The 15455-nt window shown below is 45.2% G+C and overlaps 1 long non-coding RNA gene across 1 annotated transcript; it reads right to left on the bottom strand.

The window, feature by feature from the left end:
- Nucleotides 1-4025: 4025 nt before the first annotated feature.
- On the bottom strand, nucleotides 4026-13312 carry LOC147372860 (uncharacterized). Its single transcript, XR_015164331.1, has 3 exons — nucleotides 13083-13312; nucleotides 9120-9258; nucleotides 4026-4785 (listed from the first exon to the last, which is right to left on the bottom strand). It is a non-coding gene; the product is annotated as an uncharacterized LOC147372860 (long non-coding RNA).
- Nucleotides 13313-15455: the final 2143 nt, after the last annotated feature.

Genomic DNA, 15455 nt, shown 5'->3' with positions numbered 1-15455 from the left:
GGAAGGGGAAGGGGTGACCTTTCCGGGAGGAAGATTGTACAGAATGAACTATTTGCATTTAAAAACCCCAAATGGAAAATTCTGTTTGCACTTTAGGTTTGGTTTTGTAATGCCCGAGGGTGCTGCCACCTGCTAACTTGGAAATGTTCTAGAAAAAGTGCTAAAGGTTACACAAATTGTGAACGTGCGAAAATGACTGAATTGTGCAGTTTAGTGATTTTTATGTTATATGAATTTTACATCACACACACACACACACACAACACTTTAAAATGCTAGGCTTTCAGGCACTATAGCATCAACGTAGGGAAATATTTGGGGGAAGAGAGCCTGTCTGTGTATCCTTAAAGCAGACCATGTCAATAGAGGGTTTTCTCTTATTTCAGCTCATCTGTTCCTTTTCCTCTTCCATTTTCCATGAACTGTGGTGTTGGAGAAGACTCTTGAGAGTCCCTTGGACTGCAAGGAGATCCAACCAGTCCATTCTGAAGGAGATCAGCCCTGGGATTTCTTTGGAAGGAATGATGCTAAAGCTGAAACTCCAGTACTTTGGCCACCTCATGCGAAGAGTTGACTCATTGGAAAAGACTCTGATGCTGGTAGGGATTGGGGGCAGGAGGAGAAGGGGATGACAGAGGATGAGATGGCTGGATGAAATCACTGACTCGATGGATGTGAGTTTGGGTGAACTCCGGGAGTTGGTGATGGACAGGGAGGCCTGGTGTGCTGCGATTCATGGGGTCGCAAACAGTGGGACACGACTGAGCGACTGAACTGAACTGAATTCTGTCTGGCTTTTCCTTTCCGGGTTATCCCTTGACCCTCAAGAAGAAGGGGTGTGCTCCTTGCTTCTCCTTTTCTGGGCCTTCTTGGTTCCCCTTTCCTTCCTCACTTTCTCCCTCTCCTTCCCCCTTTCTATTCTAAGGCCACTGTCCAGTACCCACAGGCCCATTCGCAGCTGAGGCCCTTCTGGTCAGGAAACTAAAATCCCGCAAGCTACATGCTGTGGCCAATATCTATATATAATTTATGTATTTTTAATTGAATGAAAAATGCCAACTTTAAAACATTGTGACTATTATGCAACACGCCCCCCCCCCCCCACAGTATTTATATTCTCGTGGCCTTGAATGTCTTAGGAAGAATACCCAGGAAATAGAGAACAGGGAAGGATGTGAGACTGGTGCATTGGTGCACTCATGTAGTTATTCATTCCTCAGATACTCACAGAACTTACTTCTTTTATCTAAAAAATATTATTTTATTTATGTATAATTGATTTACAATGTTGTGTTAATTTCTGCTGTACAGCACAGTAATTCAGTTTTATATATATATTCATTTTCATATTCTTTTCCATGACAGTATGACAGGATATTGAATATAGTTCCCTGTGCCACACCTTAGGACCTTGTTGTTTATCCACTGAGCACTGTACTTGATTGCAAGAAACCGAAATCAACTCTGGTAGATTGTAGCAGAAGAGGAATTTATTAAAGGGTCCTGGGATGCTTTTAGAAGTGCCAGGAGAGCTGGGGAGCCGGGTGTGGACACGTCACAGCAGGAGCAGTGGACACAGTGTGGCTGCCACTGTCCCTGCCATGTCCTGGTCACTTCACCTTGTAAGGCTCACCCACTGGGGCAGGCTGCTGGGTGCTGCCTGCAAGCCCCAGCTCCTCCTCCATCTTAGGGTGGCTACTACTGTCCCCAGAGGTTCTGTAGGGCCTGCTTCTTGGCGTTACTGCTTCTGGACTCAAAGTCTAGACAGTGTCTCTGATGAACAGAGCCTGAGTGTATGGCTTCCTCCAGAGCTGACAGACTGCTGAGGGACCTGCTTCCTGCATGTGCATCTTCTCTCCTGGGAAATGGGCTCTGTTCTCAAGTCTCACAATGAGGAGCTCCCCAAATGTGGTAAAGATGTTTCGATGTTGGGCAGCCAGGGGAACACCTAAAGGTCCTTTTTCCATCAACTGCGTGAATGATGCAGCTAGACATGGAGCATGCAAAGGTGAGTCACACCTAGAACCTACCTGCAGACACCTCACAGACTCAGAATTCCCTTCCTTTCAACTTGTAGTTATTTGCTACCACAGTTTGAAAAGCCCTCTCACTCTTTGTTTCTTTAGGTCTTTCTGACAGACAGGCCGTGTAAGGTAGACAGAACTGACATTCTCTCTATTTCATCCTTGAAGAAGCTAAGAAGTTCGATGATGAGCCCAAGGTCCCTCTGCTGGTGAGTGGCAGAGTGGAGACTTGGCCTGTCCTCTGATTCCAAGCCCAGTGTCAGCCGGAAGCAAGACATGATCACAAATATCATGCTTCATTGGTTCCTGGGCATGTGGCTTTCCCTCTGTATTTTTTTTTTTTTTAATGTGAACAGAACCAGCCCTCTTTATTTTTAACTTTTCATCACACACATTTTCAAACACACACTGAAAAAATAATATAATAAACTCCCACTACCCACCATTTCAATAATTATAACTGAAAGCTTGCTGCTACGAGATGTGAATGATGCTGGAATTCTTGGCCTCTGGAGAGGAGGAATTCAATCCGGGGCTAGGGATAAGACTTGATCACTCAGAACTTTTTGTGTAATAAAGTTTTATTAAAGTATAGAGGAGACAGAGAAAGCTTCTGACACAGGCAACAGAAGGGGACAGAAAGAGTGTCCCCTTGCTTGTTTTTAGCAAGGAGTTATATACCTATTAGCAAGCTGCTAATTAGAGAAAGGAAATGCCTCAAAACTGAGAAAGTCACACCAGGCCCCTCACCCACAACATGCATTTTGAGATAGCTTGGCACAAGATGAGTCATCCCTGGGCTATAAAACATTTGACATGAATCTTGAAGACAGGCAGATTTCCAAGCAAGTACATGGTTCATTAACATAGCTTAAGAAAACATTTTCATAAGAAAAACGCAGTGGTTAGCTCAAGGATTGAGAGAAAGTTAAGTTCCAGGGGAACCAGGTGTCGCCATGACAACACAAGATTAGAAGAAAAAAAACTAATGTCTGCCACTTGGAGTTTTATTTCCTCTTGCCACTTGGGGACCTCTGGCCTCCCTACCAAGGATATTAATGCTCTCATTTTCCCATTTTCTCTTAGGAGAATTATGTTGCCAAGGGAAAGGGGCAGTGTTCTCATTCCATAACTGCTTCTGAGCTGGTAAGGGGTGTTGTCCCTAAATTATTGAGGCAACATATTCTCCTATGGGGCTTCCCTCATAGCTCAGTTGGTAAAGAATCTGCCTGCAATGCAGCAGACCTGGGTTCAATTCCTGGGTCGGGATGATCCCCTGGAGAAGGAAATGGTAACCCATTCCAGTATTGTTGCCTGGAGAATCCCATGGACAGAGGAGCCTGGCACGCTACAGTCCATGGGGTTGCAAGAGTCAGACACGACTTAGCAACTAAAGAGATACTCCTAAGCTGTCTGTTGAGGGTCTCTGATTCAGGGACCCAAAGTAATAGTTGGAGGAGGCTGTGGCACTCGCAGGAGACTGAATAACCATAACTTTATGCAGCTAGAAACAAATCCAGCTACACAGTTACAGGTGCAGGGAGCAAACAGCAAAAACAGAACGATCAGCAAAGTTAAAAGTCACATTATGTCCATAAAGGTACAAAGGGTCACACCAGTCCATTTTAGGACTGTTAGATGTCATTAGATTAAGAAGAGATATCACATATGATTGTTGTTGGCAAAGGTAGTCGTGGACTTGGAAAAAGTCCTTTCCCTGGTGTGGAGATGTCTACCACGGGAAACCTTCCATTGATGAGGAGGGGAGCACTCTGCAGACCCAGCAATTGGACAGATTGTGGAATGAGGTGTAGGAATGAGCCCAGGACAGGAAGGCGTTGTCTGGAGGGTCAAACGGCAAACTCAGGATTTTTGGAATCAGCAAAAGCAGGCCCACATAGATTACGAGACCCATCTATTGCAGGAAGGGGGACCCCTTCCAGGGCCCAAAACTGGGCTGTTGTCTAACACACGGAAATGAATTTTCCGAGGAGACACATGTGCTGACAAAGCAAGAGATTTTATTGGGAAAGGGCACAGGGATGGAGAGCAGTAGGGTAAGGGAACCCAGGAGAACTGCTCTGCCGCGTGGCTTGCAGTCTCGGGTTTTATGGTGATGGGATTAGTTTCTGGGTGGTCTTTGACCAATCTTTCTAATTCAGAGTCTTTCCTGGTGGCGCACACATGGCTCAGCCAAGACGGATGCTAGCGAGAGGGATTCTGGGAAGTGGACGGACACGCGGTGTCTCCTTTCAACCTTTCCTGAACTCTTCCGGTTGGTGGTGGCTGATTAGTTCCGTATTCCTTATCAGGATCTCCTGTCATAAAACAACTCATGCAAATGGTTACTATGGTGCCTGGCCAGGGTGGGCGGTTTCAATCAGTGTGCTTCCCCTAACACATCTGGTAAAGGCCTTCCCAGAGAGGCTTGAGAGATTGCCCCCCCAGGTCCCAATGTCTTTATTATCAGAATCTTGGTTCCTGGCTCAAACAGCATTGTTTGACTCAGAGGATGGAGTCAAACAGAGTTCCTGTAACGTCTGTTGAAAAGGTAAAAGTTGAGTTACATAGTTAGTTAATTCCAAGGCTTTAGGAAAACTCTGGGTGTAAGCCTTTAAGAATTTTTCATTGAGCCTTTTCAGGAATTATTAATCTTCCATCCTCAGACTGTATCCTTCCTTTTCCATTAATCTTTGTTCCTCTTTTATTTATCTTTTTAATTCTTCTTCTGTATATTGAGATTCTTCCTGTTCAACCAGACCTGTCCAGAACAAGGGTATCTGTAGTGAAAGGGGTTCCTTCGTAAAGGAGTTCAAAAGGGATTCAGCAGTTAGCCAGCTGATTACCCTGATTTACTTCCATCCCATTTGTGCCCTTTGCAATGCAGAACAGCTACTTTCTTAGGCCATCAAAAGTCTTTCAATCTCTTTGAAATGTTTAATAGGTTCTCATGTTGCTTTTATTCCATATTGCAGCAGGAGCATGTAAAGTCAAATAAGCAAATGGAGTCAGCGTAAATATTTACTCGCTAACCTTTGCTTAACTCTAGAGCTCCGGTCACAGCCACAAGCTCCGCTAACTGAACATTCATCCCTGGGAGGCGGGGCGGGGGGAAAGAGACTTTTCTTCTAAAACCTGTTCAACTATCACCATGGCATAACTTGTTTTCCATTTCCCATCCTGCACAAAGGAACTGTCATCCAAACATTAACTTTAGAGTTTGAGATTTCACTCACATCAGAAGTCAGCACAGTGAGACTTCGTCCATTAATAAACTTAAGAGCTTTAGGCATTAGCAAAACAATAGTAGCAATTACCCTTAAGCAATGTGGCCAAAGCCTTTTTCTCCCCAGTAACTCTCATCCTGTGGAACCTGCAGAAGAGCAGCTTGAAGAGCCTTAAAAGCCTTTTGAGTCTCTGCAGACCAAACCAGCTTGTTGGTTTGGGCCTGCTGAGTTTCAGTTATAAGTTTATATAAAGGGTGGACAAGTTCCCCATAACCCAGAATCCAAATGTGGCAACAGCCTGTGATGCCCCCCAATACTCTAAGTTGTCTTAAAGTCATAGGTTGTTGATGATTAATATAGGCTTAATTCTCTTGGGACCTATGGCCATCGTCCCTTCTAGAAAAGAAAGCATCTTTCACATCAATGACTGAAGAATATTTGGCTTATTTAGGAATTTCAGACAATGCAGTATAAAGATTAGGCACCTCGAGGTGTAAAGGAACCACAGCCCCATTTGTTATTGTGACTCTTGAACTAATCTCCATTTATCATTTGACATTTTTATACCCAAGATAAAAGCATGGCATGGACTGTTACAGGGAATTAATTGTCCCTGCTCCTTTAAATTCTCAGTGGTGGGTTGTAACCCTTTCTTCATCCTGGGTTTCAGTGACTACTGCTTTTGATGTGGAAATAGGTGAGGGTTTTTGGGCTTGACAATGACAGGAATAGCAGTCTGTGCTTGACCCACAGTTCTTCCATCAGCCCATATTCTAGGATTTACATTTTGTCCAATTAATGGGAGAGAAAGAGAAAGCTCCATATTTGTGAAAACAGAGGCATGGAGCTTGCTCAGTATATCCTTCTCCAAAGGGGTGAGGGACACTCTGGCACAATCAGAAATTTGTGTGGAAATAGCAGAGTTGCAGTTGCAGCTTAGAGGACAACTGAAATAATAATGTTTGCTCTTCCAGACAGCCCCATTACAGTAGTGGATCAGGGAGAAAGTGGGCCAGGGGCTTCAGTAAGCATGGAGTAAGTTGCCCCAGTGTCTAAAAGGAAATCGACTGATTTGCGCTTCCCCGCCTCCTCTCCGCCGCCCTCCCCGCCCCCCCCCCCCCCCCCCCGCCAGTTATTAATACCTGTGGTTCCTCAGGTGTAATTAAGATAAGAGCTTGTGTGGGGACCCCCGGGCACCTCCAGTCCTGATTTTCTTGCAAGTCCGACCCCTGGGGCCCATGCCTCAGAGGGCAGTCTCCTCTCCAGTGTGGCCCTTTGAAGACCTGACATGGAGCTGGGGGCGACTTAGACACCTGAGAGCAACCTCACTTAAGAGGCCCCTCCTTTCCACAGTAATAGCAAGTCCATCCCTTTTCACCTGGGTCCCTCTGGGCATTTTCCTCTGGCTGTTTTAGAGCAGATCTGAGAGCCATTGCCCAGGCTTCAGTCTTTCCTGGTCTTTTTCTGCCTCTTCTCCTCCTCCTACCTGCCATAACAAACTGTCTGAGCCACTTGCAACAGGTTATCAAAGGCTGATTTGGTTCATACGCCTGTTTTAGGAGCTTAGTGGATATCTGGAGCCAGCTGAGTGAGAAGTCTCTCTTTTAACATCATTCTTCCCTTTGCAATTTAGAGGTCAATCTCAGTGAATCTGTGAAGGGCTTCCTGCAGTCTATCTAGGAAGTTACTAGGAGCTTCCTTCTCTCCCTGTTCTGTGTTAGTCAATTTGGCAAAAAGTCTTAGCGTGTACCCACTTGAGTCCTGACAAGAACACATCTGACAAAGTGACGCTGGTCCCCATCTTTCTTTAGCCATGTTATAATCCCAGTCCGACTCTGTTCTGTTGTGGGGACCATCTGATTCCCAGTAGAGAAGGTGGCTGTCTTGCCCTCTCCTTTTTCTGCTGATTCATTACCAAGCCATTTATCTCCATAGGCAACAGCTTTTCCTCCAAACTTAAGTTTTGGAGTTGGGAGTTAGTGTCTGTACCAAGACACAGATTATGTCTCTCCAGGTAAGGTCATAAAGTAAAGTTAATTCCATAAAGGCGTCTATATACTTTTTGGATCCTCTAAACAGTCTCAACTGCAATTGGAACTGTTTGAATTTCTACTGAGACTGAGGCAACCCCTCCTGGAAGGGTGTCCTGACTCTCAACTTGCTTAGTTAGGAGCCCCAGAAATGGGCAAAGTAAGAGGACAGGAGGGAGCTGAAGATTTCACGCCCAAATCTGCACCCTTAAGACACAAGTCTGGCGTGTCTTGCAGAGAGAAAGAGCAATACATATGGCACTTCTGCCCATTTTTCTTATTTTTTTACAGAGCCAGGCTAACTGTAAAACAGTTATTATAATTAAGAGACCCTTCAACTGGCCAGCATCCCCCATCTTCCAAAGGATACTGTGACCATTCAGTATGACAGAACATAAGGCATGTCTTTTTAAACTCTGGAGATCTAATTTGTTCCAGTTTTTTTAAAAATACATTTTAAAGCGGGTGGTTCTGGAACTGCTAGCTCCCATCTGTAAGAGAGAAAAAAGTGGCATCTACAGCCTTGCCTTTTTTTTTTTTTTTTTACTGGAGACATCCCTCCCTGCTCTAGATGGGGGTGGAGACTGACTGTACCCTGAAGCTTTCCTTCCCTGTCAGATTTAGTCTGTCCATTACCGACACAGGCTCCTTCCTCGTCCCTCCTGGTTCTACCACCAAGGTGGGGTGGAGATGCACAGGGGTAGACCTGATGGCATCCAAGATTGAAGTCCAGTTCCTCACCATTAAAACCTTTGCCTGATTTTTTTTTTTCTTTCTCTGATGCCACCTGGCGTGCAACAGAGTAGCCTTCCAGAATGCCTCCCAAGCTAGGACCCCTAGGGGAAGCATCTGCCCTCCGTGTGCAGGTGCACATTCCTGAGCGCAGTCCTGACTGCAGTAGAAGTGGTGAGTCATAAGGGAGTGAACAACAGCCAGGATGTCCCTTCTGAGTGTCACCACATCAGTATATGTGATAGCAAAAGAGGCGGTGATGGCCAGCCAGAGAGAAAAAAGTGATTTTTGTCCTCAAGTTATTAAGGCCAATCCTTCCAGTTCATTCCACAGATTCCACAAAAAGAATACTTAAGGAGTTGAGACAAAAGCCACCAGAGAGCCTCCTCTGGTCCACTAAGACCTAGCGCTATCAAAGGAAGAAGCCCATTGCACTTCCAAACCGACCAGAGCCTGGGATTCCCAATCTGTGTCCTCAAAACCCCATGATCACCAGCAGTGATTCTATCCACATAGATTGGAGGGACAGCCATGGCAAAGATTCACTTTCAGGTCACTGGCCCCTGAGGCAGGCAGCCAAAAGAGTGACCTCTAGCCTGAGAGATGTTCCTGGAGCTAGAATTCTCCCTCGTTCCTTAATATGTTCTTGTAACTTACGGTTCCTAGCAAGGCTAGGTGCTTCCAAAGTTGGGATCTAAGGAAAAGTACATAGTAAGAGTGGATCACAAGTCCCTTGAAAGTCTATAATCTGACAGATTAGGTTAGTACTTCTAATTCCCAGGCAGTTATGAAATGGTCAAAGAGACCAGAAAGTTTGACCAAGAAAGGAGAGTTCAGTCGACACGCTTCATTCATCTCTGGCTTCTCCCCCAGAGGAGTCTTTGGGTGCCTCTTGACATTAGCAGGTCAGTATAATCCCCCAATGATTCTGCCATAAACCATATGAGGTTGCCACAGAACCGCAGATTAGGACACAACTCTGGCTTCACATTTCTTTGTTCATTTCTTTCAATCAGTCACACACAGGCACACTGTACATTTAGCAAAGTAAAGCAGAAAATGTGTTTACTAGGAGAACAAAGAACTAGAGCTCTGAATGTCTTTACCTTGTCCTGAAACCAGACGAGACCCCAAGTTGAAAGGTTGCTGCTATGAGCCGTGAACAAAGCCGGGATTCTTGGCCTCTGGAGGAGAGCAATTTGATCCGGGGCTATTTCCTCCTGCTGTTGGGGACTTCTGGCCTCCCTACAAAAGTGATTAACACTCTAATAACCTAAGGCCAATTTTGTTTCATTGATAATCCCCACTCACCCCACCTCCATCCCTAGTATTTTAATTTAATTTAATTTTGCAGAACGCCCTTGACCAGGCATTGAATTCATGCCCCCTGAAGTGGAAGGAAAACATCTATTTCTGCTTTATTGACTATGCCAAAGCCTTTGACTGTGTGGATAACAATAAACTGTTGAAAATTTTGAAAGTGATGGGAATAGCAGACCACCTGACCTGCCTCTTGAGAAACCTATATGCAGGTCAGGAAGCAACAGTTAGAACTGGACATGGAACAACAGACTGGCTCCAAATAGGAAAAGGAGTACGTCAAGGCTGTGTATTGTCACCCTGCTTATTTAACTTATACGCAGAGTACATCATGAGAACTGCTGGGCTGGAGGAAGCACAAGCTGGAATCAAGATTTCCGGGAGAAATATCAATAACCTCAGATATGCAGATGACACCACCCTTATGGCAGAAAGTGAAGAGGAACTAAAGAGCCTCTTGATGAAAGTGAAAGAGGAGAGTGAAAAAGTTGGCTTAAAGCTCAACATTCAGAAAACTAAGATCATGGCATCTGGTCCATCACTTCATGGCAAATAGATGGGGAAACAGTGGAAACAGTGTCAGACTTTATTTTTCTGGGCTCCAAAATCACTACAGATGGTGACTGCAGCCATGAAATTAAAAGACGCTTAGTCCTTGGAAGTAAATTATGACCAACCTAGATAGCATATTGAAAAGCAGAGACATTACTTTGCCAACAAAAGTCCGTCTAGTCAAGGCTATGGTTTGTCCAGTACTCATGTATGGATGTGAGAGGTGGACTGTGAAGAAAGCTGAGCGCCAAAGAATTGATGCTTTTGAACTGTGGTGTTGGAGAAGACTCCTGAGAGTCCCTTGGACTGCAAGGAGATCCAACCAGTCCATTCTAAAGGAGATCAGCCCTGGGATTTCTTTGGAAGGAATGATGCTAAAGCTGAAACTCCAGTACTTTGGCCACCTGATGTGAAGAGTTGACTCGTTGGAAAAGACTGATGCTGGGAGGGATTGGGGGCAGGAGGAGAAGGGGACGACAGAGGATGAGATGGCTGGATGGCATCACCGACTCGATGGACGTGAGTTTGAGTGAACTCCAGGAGATGGTGATGGACAGGGAGGCCTGGCGTGCTGCGATTCATGGGTCGCAAAGAGTTGGACACGACTGAGCAACTGAACTGAACTGAAGTGGAAGCAATGAGTCTTAACCACTGGACCACTGAGAAAGTCCCATGTTCATCCCCAGTGTTTTAAAGTAAATAGAATTCCCTAAAAAATGGGACTGTAAACTTAATGATTACACACATCACATACTGTTTCTCTTTCATCACCTCACCAAGACACTAGATATGGTATGGCACCATTTTATGCAAGTTTGAAGTAGCACAACAAAGTCTCAGTTTAGATGCTAATTACAAATTATTTTTTAAATATCAAGAATTGTGTCATTATTAAAAGTTGAATAATTTCTGAGTTGGTGAGCAAGTAAGTCTCTTTATGTTTTTGTCATCACAGCTGCTCAACAGAAATGCCGACCCAACTTCCTGATCATTCCACTTGTATGGCTTGGAATGGAATAATTTTCGTGACTATTTTTCAGATTTACACTTGCCATTATTTTAATGTAAAACTGTTTTTAATAGCTCAAACCATTCATCAAGTACTGACATTTATATTTAAAAACTCTCTCCCAGGGACTTCCCAAGCTGTCCAGTGGTTAAGACTTCACCTTCCAGGGCAGGAGTGTAGGTTCCATCCCTGGTTGAGGAGCTAAGATTCCAGATGCCTTGTGGCAAAAAAAACCCCAAAACATACAACAGAAGCAATACTGTAACAAATTCAATAAAGACTTAAAACGTGGTCTACATCAAAACAAACAAAAAAACCAAATGAACAAAAAAACACAGCTCACTGCCATGTCAATAACTCTGGAATAGATGTTAATGTAATAAATTGCTCTGAAGAAGGCCAAACCCCACAATATCCAGCATTGTTTGTTTAGAACACTTCTGAATTTGAATGCATCTTGGAATCAATGATATGGGACAGTTTATTTGGCAACTTAAAAAATTCCTAGGGGTATGTCAAATAAGGGGGCATTTTCAGTGGATGAAGTTTCCTTTTCATTGGAATGCAGTCCCTAAGACAGGGGTAGAAAGTGACAAAGGACAGGAGGAGAGCTGGGGGAGTCGGGAGGCTCTGATGAGGAGGTGAACAGGTCCACCACCCCTTGTTCCCTTATCTGAAGCTCTAAATTCCAAAAGGCTCTGGAATCAAAGTGTTTCGTTTTTGTTTTTTTTCCCCCATGTTTGGTACCAAAACCTAACCTAAACTGACTTAAAGTAGTTTATAAATAGAATGTGTAATGATAACTAATTGGTAACTTAATTCTACATATTGTGAGGATCAATCTGTTTAGCTGCAGAGATATTAATGTTTGATGATGGAGCATTATTCCATCCCCTTGGGAGGAAGCACAGGAGGAGATGTTAGCTATTGGGTCTCTATACCCGGGGGAGTCTTTTTGGGGGGGGGCATGTTTTGAGGCTTGGGAATCTTAGTTCTCCAACCAGGGATTGAACCTGAGTTCTCAACAATGAGATCTGGGGTCCCTACAATGAACTGCCAAGGAATTCCCTGGACTGGTTTTTCCAAAAGCCACAAAATCCTGAGTTTTGAAGCATATGTGGACCTAAGGGTTATGGGTAAAGGACACTGGATTGTATCTGAATCTCGCCTTGGTGGGTGGATATAATTTGGATGTGTAGCGACGTGGAGGGGATATCAGGAAGAGGACAAAGCATCATTTCACACAGTCTCAGTGTAAGTCAGTGTAAGTTAGTATCCAGTGTCCAGATCTCAGTGTAAGTCAGTATCCAGCCACTACATTTGCTTTAAAGGCGGAGATGGCCTGCATTTCTTTCTTTCTTTTTGTATTTCTAATTCTGTGTATTTTTCTTTTTTGGGAAAACTATTTATTTTATTTGTGTATTATTTATTTCCTTGGCTGCTCGGGGTCCTGACTGTGGCAGGCAGGGTCTTCCATCTTCGTTGAGGCATGCAGGATATTTCATGTGGCATGCGAACTCTTAGTTGTGGCATGTGGGGCAGGTCTCTGCCCAGGTATGGAACCCGGACACCCTGAATTGGGATCAAGATCCCAGGGAGATGTTCTAGGGGTGGGTGCGGTGGGTGGAAGGGGCGGCTGCTCTATGCAGCCACTGAACTGGGGGCTCCTCCCAGGGGCGGTGTCCAGTCCAGAGGTCATCACACTCCGCCCACCTCTCTCCCCAGCCTCCTCCCTGCTCTGTCCCCTCACTCCGTCCCCTTCGGGGATTGGGCTGGCTTGGGACCAGTTAACTGAAGGTAAGGGTCTCCAGTCATGGTCTCTGAAAGGGCTCCCACGTGCTCAGCAAGGCCTCTGGGAGAGACCACCTGTGGAAGAGGGTCTCAGGCACAGAGGCTGACCCTCCAGGCTGAGGGACCCCCGCCCCCACCTTGCTGCTCCCTATGAGCTGGAGGAGGAAGGCAGTGTGGCCTCACCTCCTGAGTCTGAGTCTCCTTTGTCCCTGGGAAAAGGGATGGGGCAAGCGTTTGTGAGTGTGCATGTGTGTGCACACGGGAGGAATAAGGTGTATGGGGAGGGGCAGGGTGCTCCCACCTCCCTGAGTAAGTCTGGGCACAGTGGTCCTCCCGTGCCCAGGATTCTTCCCTCTGGTGTCTCCCTCCCTCCTTGGTCCCCATCAGGCTTACTCACATTTCTCAAGGCCTGTTGTTGGATCCCTGACTCTTGTGACAAGGTCTTCATCCACTCTGCATCCAGGGAGAGCAGGGTCATGCAGAGGAGGGAAGGGGGAGGGACGGACTTTGGAGAAGGAAGGGGGGAACCATTCTGGAAGGAAGATTGTAGGGAATGAGCTATTTGCATCCAGAAAACCCCCCAAAATTTTTCCCTGTTTAATTTAGTTTTGAAATCCCTGATTGTGCTGCCACCTGCTGGCCCACAGAGGGAAGGGCTAGAGATGCTTCCGCATTTTTAGGGACAGAAAAGCCTTGGGTTGGAGGACCGGATGTCCCTTTCTAAATCTGATGGGAATCCCCTCCTTCCTCAAGGCCCTTTCTGGTGACTGCGGCTGTGTTCAGGGTTCAGGCTATGTTCAGGGTTCCTACTCAAAGAACAGTGGAAATGGCAGTCTCTTCTCCCTTAATCCCATTCTCCCTGTCCTTAGTCTGCCAGCAGCTCTGGTCCAGGAATGACCAGGGTTCAATGCCCAGGATAATGGGACAGGAACAAGGACTAGAGACCGGGAGTGCGGGGAGTACAGGATGGTGCAGAGGAGAGAGAAACTTGGTTGACCTGGGGCCCTGCTCTGCTTCCCTCAGCAATGACAAGTTGAGGAAACTTACCTGGCGGTATAGTGGCTAAAAATCCATGTTTCTGATGCAGAGGGAACAGGTTTGATCCCTGGTCAGGGAACTAAGATCCCACATGTCATGTGGTGCTTCTAATAAAGAAATTTTAAAAAATGACATGTAGAACTGGGACTGCCATGACCCCAAAGCACCACTAGAGTCTATCTTAAGACAGGACTTCCCTGGTGGTCCAGTAAGAAAAGGCAAAGAGACATGACACTGAAAGATGAACTTCCCAGGTCGGTACGTGCCCAATATGCTACTGGAGAAGAGCGAATGGACAGCTCCAGAAGGAATAAGAGGAAGAGCCAAAGTGGAAACAGTGTCCAGTTGTGGATGTGACTGGTGGTGAAAGTAAAGTTCAATGCTGTAAACAACAATATTGCACAAGAACCTGGAATGTTAGTTCCGTAAATCAAGGTAAATTCAGTTCAGTTCAGTTGCTCAGTCATGTCCGACTCTTTGCGACCCCATGAATGCAGCACGCCAGGCCTCCCTGTCTATCACCAACTCCCAGAGTCCACCCAAACCCATGTCCATCGAGTCGGTGATGCCATCCAGCCATCTCATCCTCTGTCGTCCCCTTCTCCTCCTGCCCTCAATCTTCCCCAGCATCAGGGTCTTTTCAAATGAGTCAGCTCATCGTAGGGTACTGGAATGCAAAAGTAGGAAGTCAAGAGATACCTGGAGTAAGATGCAAGTTTGGCCTTGGAGTACAAAATGAAGCAGGGCAAAAGTTAACAGAGTTTTGCCAAGAGAAAGCACTGGTCTTAGTAAACACCTTCTTCCAACAGCACAACAGATGACTCTTGGACATCACCAGATGGTCAATAGTGAAATCAGATTGACTATATTCTTTGCAGCTGAAGATGGAGAAGCTCTATACAGTCAGCAAATCAAGACCAGGAGCTGAGTGTGGCTAAGATCAGGAATGCCTTATTGCAAAATTCAGACTTAAATTGAAGAAAGTAGGGAAAACCACTAGGCCTTTCAGGTATGACCAAAATCAAATCTCTTATGATTGATTATACAGTGGAAGTGATAAATAGATTCAAGGGATGAGACCCGATAGAGTGCCTGAAGAACTATGGATGGAGGTTCATGACATTGTACATCAAATCCATCCCCAAGAAAAAGAAATGTGAAAAGGCAAAATGGTTGTCTGAGGAGGCCCTACAAATAGCTGAGAAAAGAAGAGAAGTGAAAGGCAAAGAAGAAAAGGAAAGATATACCCATCTGAATGCAGAATTCCAAAGAATACCAAGGAGAGATAAGAAAGCTTTTCTCAGTGATCAATGCAAAGAAGTAGAGGAAAACAATAGAATGGGAAAGACTAGAGATCTCTTCAAGAAAATTAGAGATACCATGGGAGCATTCCATGCAAAGATGGACACAATAATGGACAGAAATTGTATGGACCTAACAGAAGCAGAAGATATTAAGAAGAGGTGGCACGATTACACAGAAGAACTATACAAAAAAGATTTTCATGACCCAGATAATCACGATGGTGTGATCACTCACCTAGAGCCAGACATCCTAAATGTGAAGTCAAGTGGGCCTTAGGAAGCATCACTATGAACAAAGCTAATGGAGGTGATGGAATGCCAGTTGAGCTATTTCAAATCCTAAAAGATGATGCTGTGAAAGTGCTGCACGCAATATGTCAGCATATTTGGAAAACTCCATCAGTGGCCACAGAACTGGAAAAGGTCAG

The sequence above is a fragment of the Bos grunniens genome, chromosome 5 (genome assembly GCF_055505025.1).
Source record: "Bos grunniens cultivar Pamir isolate PY7600 chromosome 5, Bosgru_T2T1.0, whole genome shotgun sequence".
NCBI lineage: Eukaryota > Metazoa > Chordata > Mammalia > Artiodactyla > Bovidae > Bos > Bos grunniens.
Note: the sequence above shows the minus strand (reverse complement) of the source record. Positions and strands in the feature narration are given on the sequence as shown.